Genomic DNA, 23,048 nt, shown 5'->3' with positions numbered 1-23,048 from the left:
GCAAGTTTAGTATATAGTTAGATCCAAACGGGAACGCATCACTGAGTGAAAACGATGTAATACACAAAACACACCAACGTGTGGCGCTGTAGACAGACACGCCGGCGGAACCATATGACACTCCAGACCATAGAAGAAGAATGAACGAATGTGCTTCAACTTGTACCAGTCATTATGGAGTATAAGACAAGAACGAGTATAATTATTTCACTTTAATGTCCACGAATAAACAGATATGTGTTTTACGTGTAGGGCAATGTGTATCACTAGCTGTAATAAAAGTCTTTATCGTCATTGTCGCCTACAGAGACAGTAAATTTGCTGTTCATCAGTAAAGAAAAATTAGCCTGGCCGCACTCTCTTGCTAACTTCAGTAAGAAAAGTAGCTATTGGCTGTACGGTCTAATTTGCATGTCATTTGCATATAATTCTGTAACCACCCTCACTCTATTGTTGCCTTTTGTTGATGAAAATCTTTTTGAACTCCTCATATTGCACCATAATAATTAATTGCTCATGTTACATAAAATACACCAGCTGGGATCGCTTAATTTTTGCAAGGAAGTGGAATAATACGACGTCAAAGGCCCCCTTTTATGTAAACGTGCACTGAGCACAAAGTCGAGAACCCTGTAATGCAAATAAGATTCATTTCTAAACATACATTATTAATACATTGCATACTAGTAACAAAAATACTTGAGTTACACAACGCACTCGCAAAATTGTCCGGTCTATATTGCAGTTTGCTTTGTTCATCTGAGTAAAAAGTTAATATAATGAATTTCAAACACGGTATGTAATTGAATGGCGCAGTTACTTTTCTCACCAACAGATGGCGCTGCTACACAGGGTACTGATAGGAAGATATGTCAAAGGTTTGAAGCCTGCCTATCAGTGCTGTACTCACAACATAACACGCAGTATTTTAATTGAAAGTACTCCGCAGAGCCATTGAAAAGGGATTTTATTTGGTCAGACGTCCTGGGATTATGTTGCTTTTGTTCATTCTATTCTTCCCATTCTAATATTATTGTTTATTTTGCCATATTGTATGCAGCAGCAGCTGGACCACAGACCAGTGATGGGTACCCACCACTAATGACAATGATAATGAGGGAATTTGCTGTACAGTATAATAGTGACGAAGACATGTTTGCTATACTTTAAACTTCAACAAGTTGCTGTTTATCACATACTGTATTTGTGACATAGACTCTGTGGCTCTCACAATTCACAGCTGTTGTCAAATCAAAGTCATCCTTATGTTGTACTATGCTGCAGGCACACATGCAAGAGATAAGTAGGCGGGGACATATGAATATATATGCAGATGGACAAATTAGCAGTCCCAGTACACCTGGAGCCAAGGGGGAAACGTTGCAGAACAGAAAGAGTATAGGTAAGACATCACCTTCGTTCCTGTGGCTGTGAATGTAGCATCACAGGCTTGATGTGCATATTTATATGCCATTTGCAGCATTTGAAAAATCAATATATCCACTGTATGGACTTCACAATAAGAGGCTTTTCATTTCAAACTGCAGGGTAGATGCTGATTCCCGCCTGAAAGCTATTGATTAAAAATGGCACAGCTGAGGAGCAGAAAAGGAGTTGTGAATGGAGACAAGTCGATTTTCCCTTCTACACTTTTCCAGCTGTCAGCTCTCTTGGAGCCTTGAAGGGGGTCGGGTGGGGGGGCTGTCCTCGCATGCGGTGACATCGCTCACACCCACAAACGCTCATAACATTGATGTCAAAAGTTTGCAGTAATTGCAGGCATTCCCAACAATTAGGTTTCTTCACTAGAAGATGACTGACACAAGCTTAATAACTGTTGAACAGCCATTATCTGTTGCCAGGGCGATGTCGCACAGATGTCAACTCACTGCATATCATCACAGGGCGTAAATCAAAAGTGCATGTGCAATGTACACTTCAGTGAGCCTTCATACACACACAGTGACCGGTGACAAAGTAGGAGGTCGGTATATGTGGCATATATCAATATTTAAATCAAATTGGCATCGCACATGACACATTTGCCATCTGGGTCGCTTAGCATTGAAGGCTTGCAGAAAGGTTTCGCCTGTCTGCCTGGCTCTCCTTCATTTGCCCCCTCTCTCCTTAATTCTGCTCTGTTTCTTCCCATGTCCTCCCCCATTGTCCGTCACAGTACTGACTTTATTATATAAGAGGAAAACAAAAAGCCTTAACTGCAGCCCTTCACCAAGATGCACTTTTTGACTGATGGACTGGTCGCCGGCCAATCACAGGGCACATATAGACAAACAACCATTCACACTCACATTCATACCTATGGACAATTTGGAGTCGCCAATTAACCTAGCATGTTTTTGGAATGTGGGAGGAAACCGGAGTAAACCCCCGCATGCACGGGGAGAACATGCAAACTCCACACAGAGATGGCAGAGGGTGGAATTGAACCCTGGTCTCCTAGCTGTGAGGTCTGCGCGCTAACCACTTTGCCCTTTTATCATATGTTACCATGCAAAAAACATTTCCATTAAACACTGGGGAGGGATGCTGAAAGTAGAACTTCCATAAAGGTGTCACTCCTTAATTAATTTACATTTTCTGCTTAAATTGCAACATTGAAATGTTAGTTTTACTGTGTATTATGCATGAAAATGGACAGTAAACAGAGATGAATCTATACATTTGGTACAATGAGCATTGGTGGAGGTCTGTGTCTCAACATGTACTAAATATGCTGTATTTTTTCAGAAAACCAATGTATTTTGGCATTGCTACCTAAAAAATACAGTGTCTGGGGTTGTTAGGTTGTTTTTCTATGAGGTGAGGAGAGCTCAGTTGTATGTAATATATGATGAGCATGCTTCAAGACAGTACATCAGTTCTGTATTGGTTAATGTATAAAGCGTTTTCACTTTTTGAACTGAAATATTGAAATAACTACATTTTTTAAAGATATTCTAATTTATTGAGATGCACAGGTAGCCCTTGTTTTATCATGTTATGATGTTTCGTGGTTACAAACACAAATAAAAAAATAATACATAGGTGGAATTGTACATAGTACGTTACGACACTTCCTTTTACTCCTTTTTGTTAACTGTGCACATCCTGCCAAACAACCACAGGGATAAAAGTAAGGATTGTTATTATTTATTACTGTATTTCATATATCTTTCACTTAAATGTTAGGTACAAATTCCGACTCAACACTAAAATTTGACTTTCATAGTCTTTGGAGTGGAATTTGAGCAACACCTCAGGTCCGGAATGCAGAATTTTTGTGACCCAGCCCCCTTTTTGTCTTTCTTTTGCTTACCATCTTTGGAGTTTGTCCTTCTGTCTGTTTTAGTGCCGCACCACCCACCCACGACAGGAACCTGCATGCTGCTTGCATGAATAATAATACTCCATTTAGTACAAACCGATGGTGGCGAAAGGAAGCTGTAATTCTTTTGCCCTTTAAGGCTATTTCCTTTCTCCATTGTCAATTTTAATCATTCATTTTTTTGTGTGTGGAAACTCCATTAATAGATAATCAGTAGTGCTACAAAATGTCACAAAAATGCCCATTTTAATTTCCAAGACCTTTACAAATGCTAAATGTATGTTTTGTTCAACTGAAATAAATGATGTTTCCTACTTTGTATTGTTCCTCCCACTGCTGTGTATAGTCCAAATAGTTGAAGTGAATCCAAGAAGAGCAGACAGCGGGAAAGCCCATGCATCTTCCCTTCTCATTATGTATAATGTGGACATGCTTTACTGGGTCACACCCATTCTGATAGCCCGCTTGTTGGAGCGTGATGTGGGAGGATTCAAACAGGGGCATGCCATGTGCATTTACGTGTCACAGGAGGCGATGCGCACTCTTGCAAAATAACCAAGTTGCCTGACTCGATTAGAGAGAATCCATGTAACTTTTGCAATGTGGAGGATCACGGAATGCTGCAGCCAGTGGGCATTAGTGGGGAGTTTCAGGGATATGTTCGCTCAGAATGCTTGTAGTGGCTATTTGTACTTCAAAAATAAACGTAACTTAAACTATAATCAAAAGGCCACTGATGCACCACAGGTTTTGTTTTACGCAGACAAAAGAGTCATTGTCCAAACAATCTTGTTCCGTTTCTTTTTATTTCCTTTTATTACCAAGCAAGCAAACAAACAAAAAAGGAGCAAGGGCCTTGTCTCCTGTTGCCTCTCTTGCGCTGATACAAAAACCATAGGCCCACCCCGGTGCATGCTGGTCCTGTGAGCACTGCCTACCTAAATATATTGCAGGTGCCCAGGGTGTTGTCCAATAAAATAAACCCACGAATTAACCCCTACAAAATATGATAGATAAACAAACAAATAAATAACTAACAAGAAAATATTATCAAGTAATCCAAACAAAACAAGAACAACAAAAAATAAATCAACAGATATTAGAAACCTAGGAACACACTAATAAATAGCTCCTACAATGCTGTTTATTGGCAGACCACTCCAACCAACATATTACATCATAATATTTAATAAGTTCACTATTTCACCTCGATTTCCTCATAAAATTACGTGATTCTCATTATATGATGACTATATTTCCTAAAGATGTCCGATAGGTTTCTGTTTTCCAGACAGAATATTAGCATAAAAACGGATCAAATTGGTATCGGTTTAACTGACCTCATCAAAAAATGTGCCATGCTCCACAAAGTAAGAAGCGGTGTGGAATTATTCCCAAGTTTCGCCTTTGAATTATAAATATGCAATTCTATATGCAATGACTATAAGTGTAACCTTTTGCTGTTTAAGCGTAATTAGGCTCCACCTAAATGGTAGTGCTGACTACTAATGAGAAACGTGACCAGAGTGCAACCAGACAGGAAACAGAAAACCAAAATAAGAGCACAAGAAACTTTCATTCATTCATTCATTCATTCATTTTCTACCGCTTTTTCCTCACGAGGGTCGCGGAGGTGCTGGAGCCTATCCCAGCTGTCTTCAGGCGAGAGGCGGGGTACACCCTGGACTGGTCGCCAGCCAATCACAGAGCACATATAGACAAACAACCATTCACACTCACATTCATACCTATGGACAATTTGGAGTCGCCAATTACCCTAGCATGTTTTTGGAATGTGGGAGGAAACCGGAGTACCCGGAGAAAACCCACGCATACACGGGGCTCCACACAGAGATGGGCCGGTGGAATTGAGCCCTAGTCCTCCTAGCTGTGATGTCTGCGCGCTAACCACTCGATCGCCATGCCGCGCACAAGAAACAATGTAAAAACATTTTTTTTTTTTTTTTTTAAAAAGGAAAAACTAAACTAAGTGCTGGTTAGGCGTCTTCTTCCAATACTTGGAATCTAACATCACATCCCAGGAAGAATCACTCTTCTAGGCGCATCATTTTATCTTGACATGACAATAGTTTTTGAGGGGAGGAGCTGCTGCCTTAAATGTCTTTGGTTGATATTGATAATAAAGTGATGGATATCGGATCGGATGAGCATTTCTAACATTATGACTTGTAGTAATAAACATTTTCAACAGTTTCTGGGTTCCCATCACTCACCTCATTACAATGTCAAACATAGAATTCCACCTCTCATGATTCTGTCCATGACCTCATGGGATTGGTACCACTGCTCATTTCCTGAAGTGTGCCTGAGAGCAAACATATCAAGTCTTGGCAAGAAGGCACACCTTTGCTATTCTCATCTCCTCTCCAAAGCACTCAAGCACCACCTTGACAAAAGCTAACCACCCTTTTGAACCAGCAGACTGTGTGTAGGCGATTGGTGTTGTCTGGTCACATGTGCATGTCTTTGCCGGGGCTATTTTTGCTGCTAAATGGCATCTTATCAGACTCTTGGTTGCACTGCAGGAGGCCGCCACTTGCTCCAGCAGCGTGGATGATGATGATGATGATGATGACGATGATAACCATGATGCGCTCTCAGTAATAACTGCAGAAGTCATCCACAGGCATTTAGTCCAAAAGTGGATAAAAACCAATCCCTCTGCCCACCACTTTCTATTCCAAGGTGGTCTTCATTGTTCAGCGTTCCCAGGTGAATGAGATGTTGGTACATCATCAACATTGCACTATTGCAAAGCTCAGCAGTATGAGAGTTATAATAATCACAGAACCCAAGCAAGTACCAGGTAGTGTAGTGGTTCACACAGCAGTGTAGGATTTGATTAAATGCAAGTCAGGTAGGGTAGCCTTTTCTCCGACCACCATATTCCATGACTCTAATAGTGATCCTATTCCCAATATTATGGAACCCTTTGAAGCTTTTGCTTTTACTTTTATAGCATCAAAGCCTTGTCAATATTGAGTCTCGATAATGATGTAAGACCCATGGAATTTCTCATAAAACATAAAAATAAAAGCCTCCGCACTGTGTGCCCTGTCAGAAAATATTGAAAAAAAAGCCCATAAAAAAGATGAATGCCAAATAACGCAGCTCATTTATATGATGTCAATTTCCTTTGAATGCATGCATAGCTATATTTCCATTATTCTTTTTTCCTCAGTTATTTAAACTGCCCTTGGCAACTTATGATTACATGAATACTGTATTCGTTTTTTTAAGGTATGCACACACACACACACGCACACACATGCGCTCACATTTATTTAGTGGCAAAGTGTACAAAATGCTGATGTATAACTGTAAGTTGATCTATAGGGATCTCCACTGTTACCAATAAAGTTACCAATAACCAAAAACCAAACACATTGGCATTAACAGCTGTGGCTGTAGGCAACCTCCTTTGAAAATGCCAAAATTGTTTTTCTCTGATTACGTATAAGTTCAATTCCACTGTGATCTAAGTGTAGTCTAGTTTGGATGTAAATTGGATATGGTAAATGGTGCTCAAAGGGCTTTGACACCGTTTACATTTACCTACTGATGACGCAGAACCAGGAGCAATTGGGGGTTCAGTATCTTGCCCAAGGATACTTCGACATGATCACAGCAGGACGGAGGATCCAATATAACGACGATTAATGATAGGTGGTCACCATGGTGAGTCAATGACATAATGTTTATATCCGTCCCAGGCAAAAGTCAATAGCACAGTCTATCTGTCTATGTTTAGTCTCTCAGGAGAAAACAAAATCACTAAAGTTGTCTTGATTCCTTCCAGTCTGTTGGAAAAATGACTGCGATAGAAGAATTAGAAACAAGAAAAAGGACACCTCCAGCACCTTATCTGTTTTTCTCTCTGAGGCCATTAGGGATGGTGGGTCTCTTCCCATCATTAGATTAACTCCTGTGGTCTGCCAGTGTGTGCAGAATACTCATTACCCGAGCTGTCACACTGTAGCAAATGCACAAAGGTCCTGCATTCACCTTGTAATTTGAGTGTGGCACGCTAATCAGCATAGGGAGGCGACAGCGAGATATGGAACCTCAGATATTCATGTTCTGTATTGCCTTGATTACACAGTCGGAGTGCATTCTTGGCAGAGGCCAAGTTCCTGAGGGGGGAACATTAGCCACATTAGCACCCCTGGCTTCTGCCAGTGGTGTACTGGGGGCCTGATACACAATGACAAACAGGAACATTTGCCATAATAGACTTTTTAATAGAGTGGATGCATGTAACACGCCACCATATTCTTGTCACGGAGATGCTTTTTGTCTTCTTGTTTGCAAATCAACGGCTGCCTTTGGCTTTCAAGGGAATGTTAAATGTATGCACGTTGCTATCAAACAGGAAAACAACACTTAGAACAACAAGAAGTAAAGCATTTAGGTCATCCAGTAGGGCAATCACAAGTGCTTGTCAGTTACTGTTATATCTTGTTGCATTCATAGGTCATACTGTTTATAATTTATATATCATCTGCAATAGCCATACACTCTAAAAAGTAATTCAGAGTATCTGTTGACACCACTTGATTTAATACATAAATGCAATGTAAAAAAATGTAATTAATTGATTTAGATTAACTTTTCTTTATTTTTTAAGTTATGTTCAAATAATAATGTTGGCTATTACATGAACTTAATTTAGCATGTCATATACACTCAAATTTTCATTCATTCATTCATTCATTTTCTACCGCTTTTCCTCACGAGGGTCGCGGGGGTGCTGGAGCCTATCCCAGCTGTCTTCGGGCGAGAGGCGGGGTACAAATTTTATTGTTGGTAAACTTAAAACAAAATTCAAGTTGCCATGACTTAATAAAATTAGCTTGGCAACAAAATTTCTCTCAACATTTTCTCTTAACCTTTCCATTTTAAGTTCCATCTCATATATATATATATATATATATATATATTTACTGCTACTTAAAAAGCTATGTGCATTGTTATTATAATTAAGTAGACAACAAATTAAACTACTTTGAATAAAATGATTAAGTCAGTTCACTTAACATATTTTTTCGAGTTACAAACTTAAAAACTTGTCCCTATGACAACAATTATTCAGTAAGCATTACTTAAAATAAGCTTTGAGTGAAGAGGAAAAGCTAATTCGTGCAATGCAATATTGTTCGTTGGTTCAAAGCAATTTCAAATTAAGTTGTCATAACTAAGAAAGACAAACGGAAACTGTTGATTTTTTTTTGTTGAGGCTAAACATTTATTTTTTTTTAGCGTACTCTAGTCACTTCATTGCAATACAGTACATATTACTGTTATTATATATTGTCACATCAATACTGTGCATACTGTTTATAATCTGCAATAGCCATATTATAGTCATTCATATCCCTGTACATATCCTCACTGTATTATAGTCATAGCCTGTTATAGTTTGTTCATAGATCTGTCCATTTTTCTACATTTACTTACTACTAAGGTACTTATAAAATTGCTCTTCTGGTTGGATGCTAACTGCATTTTGTTGCCCTGTACAAGTGACATGAGCAATAACAATAAAGTTGAATCTAATCTAATCTAATCTAATCTAATCTAATCTAATCTAATCTAATCTAATCTAATCTAATCTAATCTAATCTAATCTAATCTAAAGGAAATAGAAACATTGATTTGAAGTATAAATAATACACCCATCAGAGGTTCTTTATTTGATTTATTTGTGTTCCACTCTTAATTTTCTCTTATTTTAGCCTGACAAAGTCATTTCCTGCAGGGGATCAATAAGTACACAGCAATCTACAGATTAGTGAACATTATAAACCCATTATCAGACACTAGGCTCAAGTCTGCTTCCTCCTAGTGTCCGTCCAGGCCAAATACATTCCATTTGTCTTGGCTCTTGTCGTCAAATCATTTGCACATTCACGGCGAGGGTATTTCTTCAGTGAAGCATTCTGAAAGACAGAGAAGGGACATTACTTTAACTTCAACGCTCACATTTAACGATAAAGAACTAGATTCACTTGGAAACAATCAGAAACAACTTTGGATGTTATCGCAGTATGAAGAGATTGAGATAGAGTCGCTTACATGGAGCAATAGCAATTTGAAAGCATCGGCTTACCAGTTTTCTCTCTATCGACCTGATGACAGCTTCCATGTCGGATACCCACATCTGTAAATATGAGAGGTAGATACAGTAGATAGGTGGATAGATACACAGATAGAAAGATAATTAGATTAGTTTGTTCAAGAACTGCACTCAGGGGAGCAATTCCACTTGCTAAAGCATCATTAAACATAGAATGACTTTTTTGAACTCCTATCATTCCCATTGTAAAACAGTTGTAAAACGCTTCTCTTGATGGCTATAATAAAAGCAACACAAGCAAATAACACTATTTTTACACATCATTTCTAAGTATCACATGACTGTGCATGACTTTATGTACAAAAACTACAAAAGTATCATCAGAACATATGCTATATGAATGTACTCATGAATATAAACAATCTCATTACAGCTGTCAATCAAGCAGTGAGGTGGATAGTTGTTTTGCGAGCTAATTTAAAGATGTGCAGCTGCAGGCGGATCTTTTGTTGACACAATAATCTCTCTGATATATAAAACACCCAAGTTCATTGAAGGAGATAATTAATGGTAATATTACAAAAATTGGAGATGCAGACATGATATGACATAAGATACCTAGTCACCAAGTCACCGGATGATGTTACTATAGTTATATATATATAAATTTCAGTATATATGTAAATAAATACTCCGGTTTCCTCCCACATTCCAAAAACATGCTAGGTTAATTGGTGACTCCAAATTATCCATAGGTATGAATGTGAGTGTGAATGGTTGTTTGTCTATATGTGCCCTGTGATTGGCTGGCGACCAGTCCAGGGTGTACCCCACCTCTCGCCCGAAGACAGCTGGGATAGGTTCCAGCCACCCTGACTAAACTCACACATATGGAGGGTGTTTTGTGCTAAAATTAAATTAGAAAGCAAATTCAAATATGAATTATGTCAATTTTGATTTTAAATAATTATGTTGGGCGGCACGGCGGTCGAGTGGTTAGCGCACAGACCTCACAGCTAGGAGAGCAGGGTTCAATTCCACCCTCGGCCATCTCTGTGTGGAGTTTGCATGTTCTCCCCGTGCATGTGTAGGTTTTCTCCGGATACTCCGGTTTCCTCCCACATTCCAAAAACATGCTAGGTTAATTAGTGACTCCAAATTGTCCATAGGTGTGAATGTGAGTGTGAATGGTTGTTTGTCTATATGTGCCCTGTGATTGGCTGGCGACCAGTCCAGGGTGTACCCCGCTTCTCGCCTTAAGACAGCTGGGATAGGTTCCAGCACCCCCGCGACCCTCATGAGGAAAGGCGGCAGGAAATGAATGAATGAATGAATGTAAATAAATGGCTCGGACAATAGCAACAGGCTTGGTAACCAGACCAGACTTTAAAAAAAAAGATGTTTAAGTAAAATCTTCTTACTCTGGGGTCCTGTCTTTTCTCTATACTCCACTCTCGCACATCCCTCCAGTGTTGGGGTAAACCCGTGTCAGTACCCCGACTGCTACCCTTCCTGGCCATACTGCTCCCTCCAACACATTGGTCACAATACTGACCATTCCCAGTCTTCCTGTGTAACTGGATTCTTGTAATAGATCCTCCTCAACACAAAGCCATGTAACAGTATTCTAGATCTAAGTCATTCTTTTGGTTTGGTGTAGGCTTACAGTAGCAGACCACAGCTCATCACCGTGTTTCATATTCCCATGACGTAGTTTTAACACGAGAAAATGTTCAGAGTTGCTGTTTTGTGATCTGCCCTCTAGCGTTTTAGTAGAGAATTGCAAGTCCCAAACGGAGCTGTCATAATCTCATATTGTGTCTTTGGGAAACCAATCAAGAATCACGCCTTCATTGAAGATAAAGGTAACCTTAAAAGTTATCCCTTCATTTGTCATTTATTTTATAACATGGGATAAGCGGTAGAAAATGAATTCATGTTTGAGAGTCAACCAGTGATGACATCATAGTTGGGCTATGTAGTGGACTTCCGGTTTTGTTAGCATTTTGTTAGCATTTAGCTTCTTGGATGTTTTGTGATTAAAAAACATAAAAAACATAGTTGAACTCACACAGTGTATTGATAACACAAGAAGACGTGCACTGTATTGTAGGCTAACTGGAAAATGTATGTAAACCAAGGGGGAAAATTGCATAATTTTTTTATATTAACTGAAAAACATGCTAACTAGGGTGGACAAAAATGAAAAAAACTGGTGTCTTCAGAAATGCGAAAAAGCTTACTCCAGCAAAATTCTCCAACACAATGAACAGGCATAGTATAACAAATATATAACAAACAAGAAATTCACATGGAACTGAAGCATAATAACTGGGAAGGCATTAAGGATAACATCCGGGTAGGAACGTCTGGCTTAGACGTCACAAAAGGTAAATAGTTCAATATTCCAACACACATCTAACGCAGGAAATATGCCTTTTGGTGTTGTTTTTCACAGCGAAACATATGTTTTAAATTTAAAGGGGACCTATTATGCTTTTTCCACTTTCTTGAACTATAAATGTAGTTTGAATGTGGGATTCTCTTGTTAAACGTTGCCAAAGTTTCAGAAAATGAGGTTTGAGGTGAGCCCTAAAAGAAGTTTGGGATTGCTCAAAATGCTCGGTTTCAGAAGGCGTGGTAAAACTGTACTTTTGTGATGTCACAGAAGATAAGCACTCTGCCCTTCCCCAAACTGTGCTTCTCTGTTTACGTTGACAATGAAAAGCTAGATTTGTTCATAATTCCTAACGACGCCACCATCAGGCACAAGTGGTTGGAGTTCCTGATTCCCAACCAGCAAAAGAAATGCATTTGAATCTGTCAAGGGCATTTCACACTGGACTGTTTCACCGGTTCGGAAATAGAGACTAACACAACTGGCTAACACATATGGCTGTATGTTAAAAGCAGACATTAAAAAAAAATAAATCGCCTTTTATTATCATCTCCCATGAAGTTGGGTTCGACAGCTAGCCGCACAACACCAAAGCACTTGGGAATGTGACCAACCACAGCAGTGGGGGCATGCGTGGAAGCGGGTTTTTTATAAATTCAAACAGACCGTTTTTGTGAGAAGCGCAAAATCCAAGAAATACGACTGGAATGGGTGTAGATTATGGAAGATCTAGAAAGCTTTCTGTGATTCTGTTTTTGCTGTGTCGTGGGGTATAGTGGTTGTTCCATATAATAACAGCCTCTCTCTAATTATAAGCTACTTCCACTTAACTCCCCTTTTCATCTTTGTGGTTGAAATAAATAATTGCCCCAAAATGTAGGATAAATGATAAAAAGCTTGTCTTGTTTACCTGAGTCTCACATCTGTTTGATATGCACTTGTGATGCTGCCTTCTCCCAGGACTCCTTTGGATAGCTATGAGGATGGAAGACAAGCCAGTGGTAAAAGAGGTCAGCATAGGCCAGGGACACAACCGTGCATTACATTTCATCGTGCTACAAGATACAGTAATATGTGTGTCCATGAGGAAAATGAAGGTGATGAGGAACATGAGGCGTGGAAAACTGAATTGGTGCCTGCCAGAAAGACCTTGTCGCTTTCAATCAATCCACTGTTGTTATCTAAGAATACTGTGCTCTATTCGCTTTCCTTGCTATTGAGTTATGATATGACTAATGTTTATGCATAGGGCTGTCATAGAAACCGAGCACAGGTAGATGCATTATGAAATAACACAGGCAATCTGAGTGTTTGTTTTGGCTGTAATCTGAAACAATTTTCCCAAAGGTCACCCAAAACGAGGCTGTCAGTACCACAGCTACTCAACAGCATAATGAACTTGGCATTTCAATTGTATGTTTGTCATATTATGGCCACCACTGACTGCCATATACTGTGGGTTGCCCTCGGTGACAAATGGTGATGCTGTGACCAAAGGCGCCTATTCATCACCTAAAGATCATGTCATTGCTAATAATTAGTAATTTGGCTGAGGTTTACCTTGGAAAATCCCATTCAAATGCTAATACATTGTGAAATATCATAACCTCAGGGTGCTCATGTGTTGCAACTTTTTTTCCCATGGGAAATAATGAAAATAAGAATAGACCATTCCAGTGTCACACTGTACTGATTTTTTTGTTACATTCCTAACTATCATATAAGCACCCTGTTGGGAGGGTTGTGACGGCAAGGATATGTGGCGTAAAAAAGAAAACACAACCATGAGGGTGATGGAAAGATGTTCTTATTACTATATTATATGGCCCAGGGGCGGATTTACCATTAGGCAAACGCAGGCAATTGTCTTGGGCCCCGAGATTTCCAGGGGCCCCCCAAACATCTCATAAAAATTATTATTGTTTTTTTTCCCTTTGATTTAAAGAACTTGGCTGTTTTAGTCTGAAACCATATGCTTAAAATTATATAAAAACACGTAATTTATCATGATCATTTGATCTGTTCCCCACTCCCTTTTTATGCAATGGACTATTCCATGTTTGATGGTTTTGGAGAAAACATGCTGTTTGATGTATATGCTGTTTACTTATGATAACATGTACTGTAATAGTTGCCATATTTTGATGATTTAAAACACTACCAAAACTTCTTTTCGAGGAGTTGTATATTTGTAATATGAGGCTTCCAGTTCATATTTTCATCTATTGTGATCCCCAGAAATTTATTTTCCTTCGCCCTTGTATTTGTATTTGCTGGTGCTGCTGTTACCAAACAGCATGATTTTCATTTTACTTAGGTTCAAGGTCAATCCATTATTATCAAACCATCTTTTTAGTGTGACCATTTCTTCTCTGACCTTTCTAATGATTTCGTCTGTACTCCCTCCCGAACAAAAAGCAGTGGTATCATCCGCAAATAATACCAGCTTTAAGTTTTTCGAGACTTTGGAGATATCATTGATGTACAAGTTGAACAGTTTTGGTCCCAGTATTGACCCCTGGGGTACTCCGCACGTAATATATGAAGTTGCAGATGTGTATTTTCCTAGCTTTATGTATTGCTTCCTGTCAGCTAAGTAGCTTTTGACCCATTTCAGAACTACTCCTCTTATTCCGTACCTTTCCAATTTAGTTATTAGGATGTCATGATTGATCTTTTGTCACATCCATGAATACTGCGGTGGTGCGCTTCCTCTGATCTATCGCGTTAGTGATTTCCGCCGTAATTTTAATCAGTGGCATGGAGGTAGAATTATTAGCTCTGTATACATACTGACTTTCTAATAGTAATTTGTTCACATTAATAAATTTATCTAGCCTATTTGAATAGCTTCTCAATAATTTTGGAGAATTGTGGTAGTAAGAAGACCGATGACCGATAGTTTATAAATTGGTGTTTGTCACCATTTAAAAAAATTGGAACGACCTTAGCTGTTTTCACTTCTTGGGGAAATCTTCCGGTCTGAAAATATAAATTACTGATGTACATAAGCGGTTTTACGATCTTGTTGACTTTTGTTTTTATAGTGTCCATTTCAATTCCATTACAATCAGTTGATGTTTTTGCTTTACAATTTTTGACAATCTTGATGATTTCCTTTTTGTCAGAAACATAACATTAGGATTCCTTTCTAAGTTCTTGTACAACTATTGAAAGGCGTTGGACGTGAAGTACCAGGAGAAACACTGGACCTTTTTAGCAAGTAAGATCCAAGATGATCACCTTTTCACGCATTGATTTGCAAGGTGACAAATGTCAACTATGCTCTCTGCTCTCAGAGTCTAAATGTGACTTTGTTGATCCATAGATGTTGACTCCACTAATGAGGACGAGGACCTTGGACACACCCTGTCTGGGGGATGAGAATCATCGTCTGAGTAGGTCTTACTTTATCATGCTCTGGGTGGAGGCACTGACCTCCAACTGACATGTCCATACTTGTTTAGACATAGCACATAACACATAGCATCAATACCTGACAGCAGGAAGATGACAGTACTTTAGCATTTACCCTTAATTTATTTTAATGAAATGTAGAATACCATGGCATTTTAATGCACTGCATCATCATGAAATAAAAGGCCATTCAATTTGTAAAAATGCCAGTAAATAATTAAAAATGCAGTTGAGTATTTGAAAAGGTAATTGAATATTATATATGACAAAAAAACCTTTAAACTTGCTTATTTTTGCTGTGTTTAATCACTGTAATTAATTGTTTAATTGTTTAATCAATATAATTATTCATTCATTCATTCATTTTCTACCGCTTTTTCCTCACAAGGGTCGCGGGGGTGCTGGAGCCTATCCCAGCTGTCTTTGGGCGAGAGGCGGGGTACACCCCGGACTGGTCGCCAGCCAATCACAGGGCACATATAGACAAACAACCATTCACACTCACATTCATACCTATGGACAATTTGGAGTCGCCAATTAACCTAGCATGTTTTTGGAATGTGGGAGGAAACCGGAGTACCCAGAGAAAATTGTATGAATTGGAATTGAACCATGGTCTCCTAGCTGTGAGGTCTGCGCGCTAACCACTTGACCACAGTGCCGCCCAATATAATTATTTAAAATCAAAATTGACATAATTCATATTTGAATTTGCTTTATAATTAAATTTTAGCACAAAACACCCTCCATATGTGTGAGTTTAGTCAGGGTGGCTGGTAAATGTTAATAAAGTGACTTAATGTTGCACTTTGTACAGTACAACACTGAAGACATCATAGTTTTGTAAATTAATCATAACTGCCAAAAAGACTCACGTTTTGATTCGGTTGATGAAATGCTGGCGTAGCACGAGAGCCAATGTCGACAAAACCATGACGGTGGTACACATGGTTCAGGAACAGGATATAAACCAACATAAAGAATTACAAACACTCTCCAGGTGTTTTGTCTTCTTACACCGGCCGCCCGTCTGGATCAGGAACACAGTGGGATTAGTCAGTCCCGGATTAGCCAGGGTGACATATTGAAACACTGTACTGGAATGAGGGAACGCTTATTGTGCAGAATGAAATTGTGTTTACATTAGGGATGCTCCGATCAATTGATCAACAGCGTCAGTGTGCTGTGTCTCGTAGGGTTGCCAACATCCAGAAGAATTAAGAAGTCTGTAAAAGCTAAATTGGTTCAGTCTCTTCTTATCAAACCTATTGCCGTTTGACTTTTCTTGCATCTTTGTTTACATGTTTTGCTGGCGGCAGCTAGCTAGCTAGAATTATCCGCTTTAGTTCCTGAAGTACATCTCTGTGTGGAGTTTGCATGTTCTCCCCGTGCATGCGTGGGTTTTCTCCGGGTACTCCGGTTTCCTCCCACATTCCAAAAACATGCTAGGTTAATTGGTGACTCCAAATTGTCCATAGGTATGAATGTGAGTGTGAATGGTTGCCCTATGATTGGCTGGCGACCAGTCCAGGGTGTGCCCCGCCTCTCGCCCGAAGACAGCTAGGATAGGCTCCAGCACCCCCGCGACCCTCGTGAGGAAAAGCGGTAGAAAATGAATGGTTCCTGAAGTAGCCTGCAAAAAGTGAAATCCAACTATATTTTGGTAAAATTATTATATACTGTATGTTTAATGCTGTAAAACAGCTCACCATACACTTTATACACTTTTCTCGTACAGGCATTAACATTTTATCGCATTTCCCTTGTGTTTAAACACTGTCAAAGTTCCAATTGCTTCACGAGATTGAACGCAAGAAATTAAATGACTCACACATACCCTCATCTGATCGTAGTTTGTCCTGGCGGCGTTAGGATGTAGCGTTTTTGTATCTTTGTTAAAACATATTTCCCCCCTGCCAACCTTGACTTGATGAAGACACCGTGTGACCATTTTGATAGCTTTGTACTCAACAATATGATCAAACACTTGCAACTCGACTTGGACTTTGACATCAAAATACCTTTATTGTATTTGTCAAATTTAATACTGTGTTACATTGTTAAAATGGCATTTTATTTGGTAAAAAGTAAACAGTGTTTATGACTTGTAAGAACTTTTCCTTACAATTTCAAGCCTTTGACTTCAGACTTGACCCGACCGGTCTTGTTTTGACTTGAGACTTGACTTGGACTTGCACAATTTTATTGGAGACTTGACTCAACATTTGAGATTGAAGACTTGAAACTTGGTTGAGATTTACAAAACACTGACTTGCTCCCACCTCTTGTAATCACACTATTGAATAAAATAAGGTATTAATGTTCCTAATTAATGATTAATGGCTACTTGTTTGTTGCTTGTTGCTCCAAGTGTGTGGACCAGTGGGAGGTTCACGCAGAGAATAGCCTTTTTATTTTTTTAAATCATTCAAAACCGAGCCCAAAGAATATATTTGAAAGTGTTGTTTTCATTATTACTATTACTATTATTACACAACAGCACTTTACAAAAAAGGTCAGGAGGCTGAGGTCCTTTGGGGAGAACTGTCAGATTTGAGACTTTCTGAGACTGTCAGATCTATGAGAAAAGCTGCTTTAAAAATCCTGTACAGTAAACTGTGCAATAAACTGTGCAATTACCAAACAATTACCAACATGTACACAGCTGTAAATAGTGTATTTATTTTAAAGGCATATCTTATCCAATGCATTTCCTAAAATATCACCACAAGATGAATGTCATTGATATAGTTATTGTGCTGATTATGTACACATTGTTTACATTAAGTCATATCCTTTCCAGGTTAGAGTTGTGTAAATAGGTGAGACAGGTAAACAGCCATGCAAGAAGGAGAAAATATAACAAGTTACCCATAGATGTTTCCATCAGCCGCACTGCTCGACCATGCTCTAAGCTGTCACCATGGCAACATATATCCCAATCACTTGATATTGTAATTCCAGGAGAGCATGGCTAACAGGATCATCATAGTGCATGAGATTGATTCACAAACACGACAGAACAAACTCTGTCTTTGCAATAGCAATTTCAGAAGATACATATGATAATCAGCGCCGGCTCTATGCTTTTTGAGGCCATAAACAAGACTTTGCTACTCAAGTTTGATTTTATAAATTGGTAATCATATGTAATCATATCACATGTGAAATATAATCTCTCTGTGACATTCCACATAGACAAAATGCAAATAAAAGAAATGCTAGTTCCATACTCATTTATACTGGAAATCCCATATAAGCGCTAGGGATTAGCATTAGCAATTTATATGGCAATTAATTGAAAAAATTCTGTACCGTGGGCGGGCATGACAGAATAATGGAGAAACACTGGCTTAGAGTGTTTATGCCAGGAGCTGGCCTTGGTGTCTGATATATTGGACTGTAATGCATAATAGGAATACAACAGGAATGACAATAGAAGTTAGACTGTCAATTGCAGTGAAAATATTCCTACCTCTGCCACATTCATTCCATCAATATTAAAAATACACTGTCACTTATTGAGCTATAATTTATTAATGAAACGACCTTTACTTTGCATTTTAAAAACATACAATAAATTGAAGCGCTGCACAGCAAAAACAGCTGTCATGACTTGAACCTTCTGATTATTCACTCTCTATCAACATGGCAGAGGAGGGCTGAGTGGCGCTGGCCTATATATTGCCAAGCGAGAGATTAAATGCACAGTCACATCACGGCAACTTGACATTCCGGACAGGCTCTTGAGCAAAATTCCATCTATCTGCTGTCAACGCACCAGAGGTTTCATGACAGAGTGGCGACAGTGGAGTCACACATGTCGTTGTGAGGAATGTCATCGTTGGCTTTGGAATATTGATGTCTTTGCTTACTGCACTACATATAAATTGGGCCTAATGAGGCTTTGAGGAAGGGTGGGTTGGATTTCATTTGGGTGTTTCTAGAAATGATCATCACTATATTATATGGTTGTTTTGCAGATATTTTTATGACGATATTGGCATAAAATCAGATATTGATTCATAAAAATATAGATTTTTCACATAATATCAAGTGATGACTTCAGTATGTCCGTACACAGGATCATTTTTTAGGGTCTTAACAAGATGACCAACAAAGTTTTCCGGGATCAATATATTGACATGCGTGTTTGTTTTTATGCTCCTCAATACCTGGCAGTGTTCCAGATTGTGACTTATTTTTGTCACCTTTTACAACTAAAATATGAGACATTCCGAGTAAAGTACTTGGCAACCCTGAGATAATTTTCAGTTTTTATTTTATTATTATTGAATATTCTTTGTTGCTGACAAACGTCTGGGCCATGCATGAGGCTAAAAATAACCAATTACCTAAAAAGTCATCCAATACTTTTCTACAAGAGAGGAGAATATGATCTCAGGGAAGAATTACATTTGAAACACTTATATGCTAGGACTATGTTAAAAAGCCATAGCTTTTCAGTATGTGGAATCAAACTATGGAATGGATTGAGTAAGACCCTCAAACAATGCACAACGATGAGCCAATTCAAGAAACAATACAAGCAGTTGATGTTTGCTAAATACAAGGATGAAGAGTCTTGAACCAGTCATGATGTGCTATATATATCACTATATTGACCGTTAGTACGGTACCCATTATGTCATTGTATGGTCATATCACCTCGTACTTCGGTACGTGACAAGAATAAAATAAAAATAAAATAATTAAAAAAAAAATCTAATAAAAAATTTAAAAAACTTAAACTATATTAGGAAAGCAGGAATTGAACAAATGTAACAGTTACTGATTGTAAAAGTACCAGATGGAGGGGTAGTATTTAATAAGCTTTGCTTCTTCCTGCTCCTCAATTGTAATCTGATGCATGTTCAAATGAATTAAAACCATTACCATTACCATTACACTTCAACCTAGTAGTTTACAGTAATGAGCTAGTTTGCCAACCCACATTAACTCCTACAGAGGAAGAAAGAAGAAGAAATAGTCCCACCACACAGCCCACTCCCGGCCTTCACTATAAAAATGCTGCATTACATCCTATCAGACGGCATCTCACAAAATAAGGGTCTCCGAATCGTAGAGTAATTGAGCCAGAAACAGCAGAACCAATGTTCCAAGTAGACTTTATTTATCATTTTCACCACGCTTACAGAGGTACAAGTTGGTGGCAGGATGTGTAAACATGCGTGAAACAACAATACAAAGCCTCTTGCACTTGTCCCAATAATGACTTTAGTAGACATTGACACAGCCGTATAGTATTCAAATATGAAGAATCATTCATTATCGTAAGATATATTCATAGAAAAATATAAAGTCCTTACTTTGAACTGACACAAATGTTTCACAACAAAACACACATTTGCACATATGCGGTGACACCCTTATATGCGAGAAGAGAACAAGCGGTGTGTGTCTGTGTGTGTGTGTCATTTCCAGCTTGTAGAAATAAATATATATATTTATTGGATGAAGTGCTGCCGTGGCATACTTGGCATGCGAGGACATGTCCGACTCAGCTAATTTAATGCACGATCACAAGCGTGTGTGTGTGTGTGTATGAGAATGATAAGGACATGCTGCATATTCACGTGACGTAAAGGCTGCATGTTCGCAAGACACATTCATCATGTGGATTTTGATTTTTTTTTTTTTTCACCACACGCTATTCACTAAACAGAAGCAATCAAAGGCAGGGTCATTTTCTACGCCCCAAGATGGAATTTGGGCGTGGGGTACGTCCACACTCATTACCCCAATCAGAATGACCCTGCCATTGACTGACCTGATGAATATACGGCAGATAGCTTCATTTCTGATGTGAATTGGCACTGAAGAATCAAAACTATTGGTTCTCGAGAAACATGACATTGTTTCCTTGTACTCTCAAGTCAAGTCAAATCAGAATGGGTCTGGCGTCATTATCAATGATCAACAAATGCAGGAAGATAAAGGCAGTGATTTCTGTTAATCCTCCAATTCATTCCTGCCCACAAACTAAATGGAATATCTTCTAAGTCATGATAAACAATTGTTGTCAGAGGCAACGGTACGTTACGTTAAGTTGATGAATGATCAGAGGATGAGGAGAGGAGACTCATTGCCTCCTCGTGACGAACAGATGCTGATGTCGACAGGGGTCGACTGGGAGAAACAGGACATTACTGGAGCAGATGCAAGCTCATGATTGGATCAAATATCCATCCTAAACAGATTTGCTGTGTATGCTTGGGAATTTAATGGAGAGAAGCTTGACGATAAAGGGATGCTGACGGACAATGACCATATGTACACTGAAGTTCTTAGCGGAAGAAAACAAACAACGGTTTTAGGGGTCTTAAGTGGTACAGTGAGACTCCGGATAGAGAAGATAATACAGTTGGGGCCATCTCTAGTCTCGGAAAATCAGGCTGCTTACGCTCTAACTTCAGGAACTTGCTAGTTTAAGTTAGCTTAGAAGGTCGTCTAATGGCATCTCCTGTTTTGTTTTTTCTATATGCTATAAATGGGGGGGGGGGGGGAAACTGTAAATCACACATGAAAAGCAGCCTTAATTTTGCCTCATATGCTCCCACTTTTCATGAGCTGAACTCAGATGTTTTTCCATCCACACAAAAGGCGGCTCGCTCTCAAAAATTGTATAAATCTAAATGAGCATTCATAAATCATCCACCTCACAGGTGCAGCATATGACAGCATGATTATTACACATTATTACACACAATAAAAGGCCACACCACAATGCAGTTTAACTGTATTAAATTATCATTTACGCCTTTCTACCATGACCGTCATCTCATATTGCAGCATGTTAATGCACAGCCCCATGTTGCAAGGAAGGGGAAGATCTAATTACAATTAAACATCTTCATGATCCCCAAGACCTTTAGGAAAATACTCTACTGTACTCAAAAAGTTGAGTTTTTGGAAGGTGTGTGTCCACATCCAGCATGAAAGTAATGCTGCATTTCAGAAAAGAACATCATACCAACAGTAAAATATGGTGGTTGTAGTGTGATGGTCCGAGGCCGTTTTGCTGTTTTGTTTTGCATACTGTGTTAAATGGAACCCTGAATTCTCTGGTTCATGCTGGGAAACCCTCAAGTGCGGCTGAATGACAACAATTCTACAAAAATTCTGTGCTGTAAGAGACTCATTGCAAGTTATCGCTAATGCTTAATTGCAGTTGTTCTTGCTCGGGATGGCCCAAACACTTATTAGGTTTACTTCTTCACATATATTAGAGTGCCTTTTGTGTACTTTTTTAATGGAGATACTTAAAAGACAAAGTCTACACAATAAGATCTGCAACAGTCGCTGAATTGAGAGCGGCCATTGAATGTGAATGTATGCAAATTCCAAGGGAAATGTTTTAAGATGCTTTGCGTTGTCTGCAATGTCCGGATCCGAATGGATGTGAGTAGTGACGAAACAATAAAACGATGTTCAACGAAATTCAACAAAACATAACAAACGCCTCATATACAATGATTTAAAGTGTGTATATGTTTTTATGGATGAAGATTAGCTGTAGCAAGACGGAGTGTAAGTGTGTGAATGAGAGGGATCCAAGTGGAAGAGTGAGGTTACAGGGAGAAGAGATACAGAATGTGGAGAATTTTAAGCATCTGGGGTCAACAGTCCAGAACAATGGAGATTGTGAAAAGGAGGTGAAGAAGCGTGTGCAGGCAGGATGGAGAAAAGTGTCAGGCGTGATGTGTGATAGAAGAGTTTCAGCTAAAATGAAAGGAAAGGTATACAAAACTGTGGTGAGACCAGCCATGTTGTTTGGTCTAGAGACAGTG

The 23,048-nt window shown here is 38.9% G+C and overlaps 1 long non-coding RNA gene across 1 annotated transcript; it reads right to left on the bottom strand.

The window, feature by feature from the left end:
• Positions 1-9,027: 9,027 nt before the first annotated feature.
• LOC144899810 (uncharacterized) lies at positions 9,028-16,255 on the bottom strand. The gene is made up of 4 exons (XR_013628110.1): positions 16,113-16,255; positions 12,731-12,795; positions 9,456-9,506; positions 9,028-9,285 (listed from the first exon to the last, which is right to left on the bottom strand). It is a non-coding gene; the product is annotated as an uncharacterized LOC144899810 (long non-coding RNA).
• Positions 16,256-23,048: the final 6,793 nt, after the last annotated feature.

The sequence above is a fragment of the Doryrhamphus excisus genome, linkage group LG9 (genome assembly GCF_037039965.1).
Source record: "Doryrhamphus excisus strain RoL-2023G ecotype Guam linkage group LG9, RoL_Dexc_Guam_v1.1, whole genome shotgun sequence".
Classification (NCBI taxonomy): Eukaryota; Metazoa; Chordata; class Actinopteri; order Syngnathiformes; family Syngnathidae; genus Doryrhamphus; species Doryrhamphus excisus.
Note: the sequence above shows the minus strand (reverse complement) of the source record. Positions and strands in the feature narration are given on the sequence as shown.